Source organism: Fragaria vesca, linkage group LG2 (assembly GCF_000184155.1).
Source record: "Fragaria vesca subsp. vesca linkage group LG2, FraVesHawaii_1.0, whole genome shotgun sequence".
NCBI lineage: Eukaryota > Viridiplantae > Streptophyta > Magnoliopsida > Rosales > Rosaceae > Fragaria > Fragaria vesca.
In genome coordinates this window covers 30,188,236-30,196,949 of record NC_020492.1, presented here as the reverse complement: position 1 = coordinate 30,196,949, position 8,714 = coordinate 30,188,236, and the positions used below count along the sequence as shown (strand labels likewise).

General features: G+C 38.8%; 1 pseudogene; it reads left to right on the top strand.

The window, feature by feature from the left end:
- The first annotated feature begins 2,687 nt into the window (after positions 1 to 2,687).
- On the top strand, positions 2,688 to 6,788 carry LOC101307758 (annotated as a pseudogene).
- Positions 6,789 to 8,714: the final 1,926 nt, after the last annotated feature.

Genomic DNA, 8,714 nt, shown 5'->3' with positions numbered 1-8,714 from the left:
AAAATTATCAGCAGGTCGAAGGGTCATTACCTAAAACGAAGACGTTACCCAATTTGAGCTGCAAGTCTTTTGCAGCTTTGAAACACAGCGTATTGTGCTATTTTTATTCCGTCTACTCTGAAATTCATCCTTTTGTTATAATCACACAAAAGGGGAGCTATATAGGTGATGCTTTTGATCATACACGTACAGTAGTACTGGTCACTATTGAAAGCTAGCATATACACAAACAGAAAAAAGTATTGGTCACAGTCGTTGGAACCCAAAAAACCCAAAAACCAATTTGATAAATCTGATTATCACAATCAATATTACTTACCAGAATCGCATCCGAAATCTCTACGCGGCTTTAAAACTAATAGCTCCCACCTCGGGCGATACAATTTCAATTCTCTCCTGTTTTTCAATTTGATTTTGCTCTGCTGTTCAATGTTTCTTACTTTTTGTCGCTATTCTTTTTTCGTTCCCTCCTCTTCTTCCATTTGTACCCTAACTTGTTGCAGCAGTTACCGATTATGTGGAGATCGTGGTCTGGCAGTTTCTTGATGTGCTGGTATTTTCTTATATTTTTACACCCTTTTCTTGATCTTTAATCTTGATATTTGTGTATAGTTCTCCTTATTTTTAGTCCATTTACTTAGTTTAGTGTGTTTGTAGGTTTGAAGAGCAAAGATGAGGAAAAGAAGCAAAAAAGAGAGCAAAAAGGATTGAAGGTCGTTTGCAGTCCTGACAACTGAAGCAGTCTTGACAGAACAGCCAAATTTGACGATTTAACTGTACTGATCCAGTAAGAACCAGAGAGTGAGCCTTATATGCACGAAAAGCCCTGGATGTCTACTTTCTACAGAATTTTACGGTTCATGATTTCGATATTCCTAGTGGGAGATATGGCCATTTAACTACAGGCTGTTCGGTACGAGTGAATCTGCAACATGTCTCCAAGAGCTCGAGTTTTCAAGACCTAAATGACTTAACAAAATTCCGGGAAAATTAAAATAGCATTATGGGCCTCTTGAGAGTCCAACACATGTTTTTGGGCTATGTTATTAAAGAGTTCCCAAAGTCTGAAGTAACAAGGAAAAAAACATCATATAAAAGGAGGTTTATCAAGCACAAAAAGGGCATTGATCCATATCAAAATTCCATCAACGAAGCTGCTGCCATCCACCGTCTTCTACTTCCATCTTCATTCAATTAGTTCCTTTATGTTTTTAAGAACTCATAATATGTTTGCTTTGAACATGAGTAACTAAACTTCTTTTCTAGGGCTAGGATGAAGCCCTAGCATGATTGTTTTACGTCTTTGATGATTAATTAATGAATTTCTTGTTTCTCTTAGATGAATGCTTGATCACTGTTTGATTTTATGCTTTATGTCTCAGTTCTTTGATTGATCTTCATAGGACTTTGCATTTAGTGACTTGAAGATAAATTTGAAGCAGAGATGCAATATAGTTTATTTAGCTTCTTGTGATTGAGTATGGTGAATTACATTATTGCTTGAGAAAGAATAATGGTTTGCTTGATTCTCTTATTTTCTAATACGTAATGAGTCCTGCATGTTAAATTTATACCTGAGAATGATAGACTGCATAGTTAGGATATACGACCTTTACCTAAGAGGGAGAGCATCATACACTTGAGGAAAATTATGGTCTAGAGTACCTGAGAAGGACTTAGATACGGGAATTGTCATCTAGAAATCCGATAGAATCCATTAGTTGCATCAAGGCGTAGATAAGATTGCTTGTGGCTGATTCCGACACCCTAGGCTCATCATCATCATATTCTTACTCTTATCAATTTTAATTACTTTCTTTTAGTTTCTGTTTACAAGTTATTTTTCATTAGCACAAGACCCTTTTCAAAAACCCCAAAAAGCATAAGTACAATTTAGTTTGAGTTATTGTGTTTGTCTTTGTCAATTTGTGTATTTTGTTTTGTGTGTTTTAGTGTAGTTAGTTTAGAAATTTCATAATTTAAGTTGAACTAATATCCTCGTGGCAACGACAACCCCTTTTCTTCCATTCACTATACTACATCCACCCTATATACTTGCAGGAATCCGCCAAGTTTTTGGCGCCGGCTGCCGGGGATCATTTAGTTTAATTTAAATTTTGGAGCCCTATTCTAATTATAGTTTATTTTGTGTGATTCGGTTTTAGAATTTTGTGTCGTTTTGGTGTCAAAAGTGTGTATAAGAAATCAGTCCAGTTTTTTCTGTTTCTTGTGTGTTCTATAACTGTTTTGCAACCCTTATTACGAACTGATAATTTCATATTTTTGCAGGAGTGTTATACATAACTGGAAAGATACAAGAGTCTAGTTTTCAAGGCAAAAAGCGGATTGCAATTTCGAGTTCTGAGCAGCGAGAAATCTTCAAAAGAGTGGACAGTGCGCGATTCTGGAAGTTTACCTTCACAAAACAGGATTTCTTTTCTTTCTGTGTTTAGACGTTCTTTTCCTTTTCCAATTCGATTTAGGGTTAGTTTTTCTAGTTGGTGTGTCTTACATTCAGTATTTTAACTCGTTTTCTTGTGGTTTAGGTACAGAAATCAGATACTTGAAGGCTTATGCACGGGAGAAGATCACAACACACAAATCTTCTGCCTATTGATCACAAACTTGAGAGGACTCTGAAAGATTTACGAAGATAGCAACTGAGCAGTAGATTGTCACCTAAGAAGATGGGTGGTGTTGTTCAGCATAATGATCAAGTTCCTCCGCTTAACAATAATCCACCACCACCACAACCCAGGCGCAGGAGAGACTACACAGCTCCTAAAGACTACACCGCGCCGACTTGTCTTGTCTTGACACCCATAACTCAACACTTTGAGATTTGACCAGCAATTATTCAACTCTTGCCAAACTTCTATGGGAAGGAGAATGAAAATCCCTACAAGCATGTCAAGGATTTCTTCAATCTATGCTCAACATTCAATTATACAAAAGTTGACATAGAGCAGATTAGACTCCGATTGTTCCATTCTCTTTGAAGGATAAGGCGCAAGATTGGTTTGACTCTCTTCTTGAAGCATCAATAAACTCATGGGCAGATCTTTCATCAAAGTTTATTGCAAAATTCTTCCCTGCAAGAAAGACAAGTGCTCTACTGACGGCTATTATTACCTTTCTTCAACTGGATGGTGAACCTTTTCATGAAAGTTGGGAGCGGTACAAGGAGTTATTTCGGCAATGCCCTCACCATGGTTTACAAGATTATCAAAAGGTTGAGTACTTTTACAGAGGATTAAATCCTCAGTCCAGGGCAATGGTCGATGCCACAGTAGGTGGAAGCTTGATGAACAAAACTCCAGCGGAATCTATCCAAATTTTTTAGACTATTTGTGAGAACTCTCAGCATTGGGATTATAGTGCAAGGGATCCCAGGGCATTAAGTTCTTCATCAGCGAAACGAGGAGGCATGTATGAAGTTCAAACAAGGTCAGGTTTGGAGGAGCAAGTAGCAGCATTGACAAAATTATTGACTCCATTGGTGAGTAAGGTAACAAGACAAGTTTGTGCTCTATGTTCCAGTAATGCTCATGAAACTGAGATGTGCCCAGCAAATCCTATGTTAGATGACGTGCAACAGGTGAATGCATTCAATGGGAGGCCTTATTCAAATAATTATACTCCAGGTTGGAAACAACACCCAAACGTGCCATGGAGCAATAATCAAGGAGCCGGAACTTCCCAACCTCAACAAAGACAATTTCAGCAAGCCTACCAAGCACCTCAAATGCAAGAAGAAGACCCTGCCATTAAAGATATGTTGGCTTTGTTATTGAAGAGGACTGAAAAGTATGATTATGAAGTTGCTACATTGAAACAAAGTCAATCAAACTTGGAGAAGAGTCAGCAAAAGCTTGAAGTACAGGTGGGACAAATAGCTACTGTATTGAATAGAATGGAGAGAGGACAAGGCCAATTTCCAAGTCAACCAAAGATTAATCCAAGAGGTTAAGAGCATGCCAAGGCTGTCACAATATTAAGAAGTGGAAAAGTGATTGATAACAAGGTAGAGCTGCCAAGAGAAGTTGAACATTCAGAAAAGAAGGGTTTGAACCAAGATGACCAGACCTTAAGGTCTGATTCCAGAGGTCTTTTTTCACGTTTAGACAACATTCAAGATGCCACAAAAGGTGAAAAATTCGTGGGTGAGGGCTGCCCAGCTGCAAAAGTACCGAAAACTCATGTTTTTGCATCTACAAAGCCAAAAAACACAGTAAAGGGGTCAGCCTTTAAGGAGGACGTTTTCCACCCTCATCTATCCTTCCCACAGTGTGCAAGACACGAGAAAAGAGATAAATATATGGGAGATATTATGGAGCAGTTCAAGAAGGTGCACATTAATATACCATTGCTCGACGCCATCAAGCAAATTCCTTCTTATGCAAAATTTTTGAAGGAGCTCTGTACCAACAAAAGGAGGTTTGAGAAAGATGAAAAAGTGATGTTATCGGAGGAAGTAAGCACTGTGCTTCAAAGAAAATTGCCACCAAAGCTCAAGGATCCTGGCAGCTTTACAATCCCATGTACCATTGGAGAGACAAATTTTGAGAAGGTCCTACTTGATTTGGGGGCAAGTGTGAATCTCATGCCCTATTCAGTTTACGAAACTCTTGGCATTGGACCTTTGCAAAACATAAGCATCTCCTTACAATTTGCAGACCGTTCGGTAAAGTATCCAAGAGGCATAGTGGAGGATGTACTAGTTAAAGTTGAGGATTTTATTCTTCCGGCAGATTTCATTGTTTTAGACATGGAGGATACTGAGATCAGAGGTAAAGCTCTTCCTCTAATTATGGGGCATCCTTTTATGGCTACTGGTACAAAAATTGATGTTAAAGAAGGGTTGTTGACTATGACAATGCATGGTAATACGATGACATAGAGAATTTTTTATGTATTAAAAAGACCTGCAGAACCTTATGATTGTTTTAGTGTGGATGTGGTGCAACAACTTGTGAAGAAATCTTTCATTGAAACATGCTCTAAAGATCCTCTCAAAGTGTGTATTGCTCAACATGGAATGGAGTTTGAGAATATTGAAGTGTTGGAAGCTCAAGAAGAACTGAATGCAGCGAGTGCTTATCCACCTAGATGGTCTCCAAAATTTGAATCTTTGGACCTGTCTGAGACCAAGCTTGTGCCCTCTATTGTCAAGCCTCCTACACTTGAATTGAAACCTCTTCCAGACGCCCTGAAGTATGCATATCTTGGTGATTCAGAAACTCTTCCAGTGATTATCGCTTCAGACTTGAGTAGCTTAGAGGAGGAGAAATTACTTAGAGTTTTAAGGGAGCATAAGACGGCTTTGGGATGGACAATTGCAGACATTAAGGGGTTGAGTCCTTCAATTTGCATGCACCGAATACTCTTGGAGGATGCAGCTAAGCCTACTAGAGACCCTCAAAGACGCCTTAACCCGCATATGAAAGAAGTGGTTCATGCCGAAGTCTTGAAATTTCTCGATGTTGGAGTTATTTATCCTATTTCGAACAGTGAATGGGTGAGTCCAGTGCAAGTAGTGCCTAAAAAGTCCGAAATTACAGTGGTAAAGAATGAAGAAAACGAGCTCATACCTCAAAGAACAGTCACAGGTTGGAGGGTGTGCATCGACTACAGGAAGTTGAACAATGCAACTAGGAAAGATCACTTTCCTCTGCCTTTCATTGATCAGATGTTGGAGCGACTTGCTGGCCAAAGTCACTATTGTTTCTTGGATGGATACTCCAATTATAATCAAATTCCAATAGCACCAGAAGATCAAGAAAAAACTACATTCACTTGTCCTTTCAGCACCTTTGCGTATCGCCGAATGCCTTTCGGATTGTGCAACGCTCCAGCAGCCTTCCAAATATGCATGATGAGTGTCTTCTCTGACATGGTGGAAAGAATAATAGAGGTATTTATGGATGACTTTTCAGTTTTTGGTTCCTCTTTTGATAAATGTCTCCACCATCTCTCATTGGTGCTTCAACGGTGTCAAGAAGCAAACTTGGTGTTAAATTGGGAAAAATGCCACTTCATGGTGAGGAAGGGCATTGTCCTTGGGCATATAGTTTCAGCAAAAGGTATTGAAGTTGATAGAGCTAAAGTGGAATTAATTTCGAAGCTTCCTCCTCCTTCTACAGTTAAAGAAGTTCGATCTTTTTTAGGCCATGCTGTGTTCTACAGGAGGTTCATTCCTAATTTCTCAAAAATCACTAAACCATTGTGTGATTTGTTAGCTAAAGATGCTGTGTTTGACTTCAATGAAGACTGCTTGAGGGCTTTTGAAACACTCAAGAAGGAGCTGACGCATGCACCTATCATTCGAGCACCGGATTGGGATCTTCCTTTTGAAATTATGTGCGATGCTTCTGACTATGCTATGGGAGCTATTTTGGGGCAGCGAGTTAACAAGCATCCTCATGCTATATACTACGGAAGCAGGACCTTGAATGATGCTCAGTTAAACTTCTCTATAACAGAGAAGGAATTACTTGTTGTGGTGTTCGCATTGGAGAAATTTAGGAGTTATTTGATTGGCTCTAAGGTGACCGTATTCTCTGATCATGCAGCCTTTCGATACTTATTGACGAAGAAAGATGCAAAGCCAAGATTGATAAGGTGGATTCTACTCTTTACAAGAATTTGATCTTGAGATTAAAGACAAAAAAGGGACCGGAAACGTAGTTGCTGATCACCTCTCTAGATTGGTGAACAACGATGGGAAACGCACTAGAAACCAACATTTAATAGTGGTTTCAACTAATCACTCTGACACCAACAGATGAACACACAACCAAAAAGCAAAGACCTCCCAAATCAAACTTAGATCAATAAGTGGTCCCACCATAATACGATCTCAAGAAGAGACGTCGTTTAACCTATCCACATATCTACTATTCACCTTATTAAATCTCTTAATAAACCTTGACTCGAAATGCTTCTTGAGTCAACAGGGGAAAACCCTCTTCCATAAGGCTACACATAAAATATACCTACAACGACACAAACCATCTATTCAACATCACCACACGACTCTCAAACTACCACATAGGACTTACGGCTCCAAGATTCATCGCTTAATTGAACTCCAGCTCACTTGGGATCACGACTGGATTTACCCATGATCCATATCTACGACACAACAACCAATTTATCATTTGCCTCAAAAAAAAATTTGACAAACTAACCAGAATCACTAACCTTCAAATCGAAGAGTTTGAATTCGCACTCCATAATTTCAAGCTCTGAGGATGCTACCCAAAAACTACAGCAGGAATATTTATATATTCCCACACACACAACAACCAAAACTCTACTCCACATCACCGAATTAGATATAAGGTGAGTGAACAGATCCTCCCATTGATGTGTCGTAACAAGTCACCAATCGCTAACGAAGTGATGTCAATAAACCAACTTCGATCACAAATTCAAGACTTATATCAACCACCCGGAACGACACTGCTTAAAAATTACTTTGGACACCCACGCACTCTTGCTCCATGATCTAGTGGGTTTATTCCATTGCTTCTACTTCCACCAACTCCACACAACTGATATAGAATACCCATGAAAACACGTAATAAATTCACCAGGTGTTGTCGTAAAACTGGAGTGACCACAACCATCCCGCTCTCACTCCACCATTACTTTTCAATTCTATCTAAATTTATCATCTTCCCAAAACACTCGACAAAACTAGAAACCAAACTTCAACAATGTACATAGAATTCCGAAGGAATCCATAATGGCCCCAATATTAAAATAATATAACCGACAACTCACTCCATGATTCCAAACTTGCTTGAAACTCAAAACATTTAGTGCCACCATTCAAATTCTAAATTCCCTAATTGTGGCACAACAACAAGTTGTCACAACGCATTGACCAATGACTTTTGTAAAACCAACAACCCAAGGAAAAGCAATCCAAGTCATTACACTTAGTGCTTTAACAAACTTCAACTAACTCACAATAGTTACCAAAATCATCAGAAATTTTACTATTCATCAACTACTATTATCCGTCATTTCCAAAAGATATTACCACCACCATCTTAATAAATTGCTCAAAAGATAAAACTTATCCATAATTAGAGTTGTAGGAACCAGAATATGTGCTGACATAACCAGCATTATCCCAAAATGTTCCCAACTGCTTTCTGTTGCAGATAAAAATAGTCGGCAAATTGGCCTTTAATCATGACTTATCTAAATTGACATTTAGCTTTTTATGTAGCAATGCCTTACAACCCAATCACTAGCCACAAATCTCACGTGACTAAATCGCTCAAGCTTAGGGTCCACAACAACTCACAAAGGTACCTCCCAGAGTTACTATAGGTACCCCACCATAACACTTCAACATCAAAAGAAAACACCACTACTTCGAACTTTCTTTCCAACTATTTTCTCCCAGGAGTCACGTAACTCGAAGCCAAGATTTTCTATCGGACTATAACAACTCCTTACTTGCCCGCCAAAAACAGAAAACTCCCAAGACATAAATTGAAACATTTCACCTACCACAAATTCGCACAAATTGCCCAACCTAGCATCTTAATCATCACCCAAACAATCATTGATCAAAAGAAAAGAATGCTGCCACGCTTATGAGTTCCCAACTGGAGTTCCCAACTTGCAATTGAACTCTAACAATTAATGATATCAACTCAATAACCTTTGGAAAGGCATAATCCAAATACCTCTTT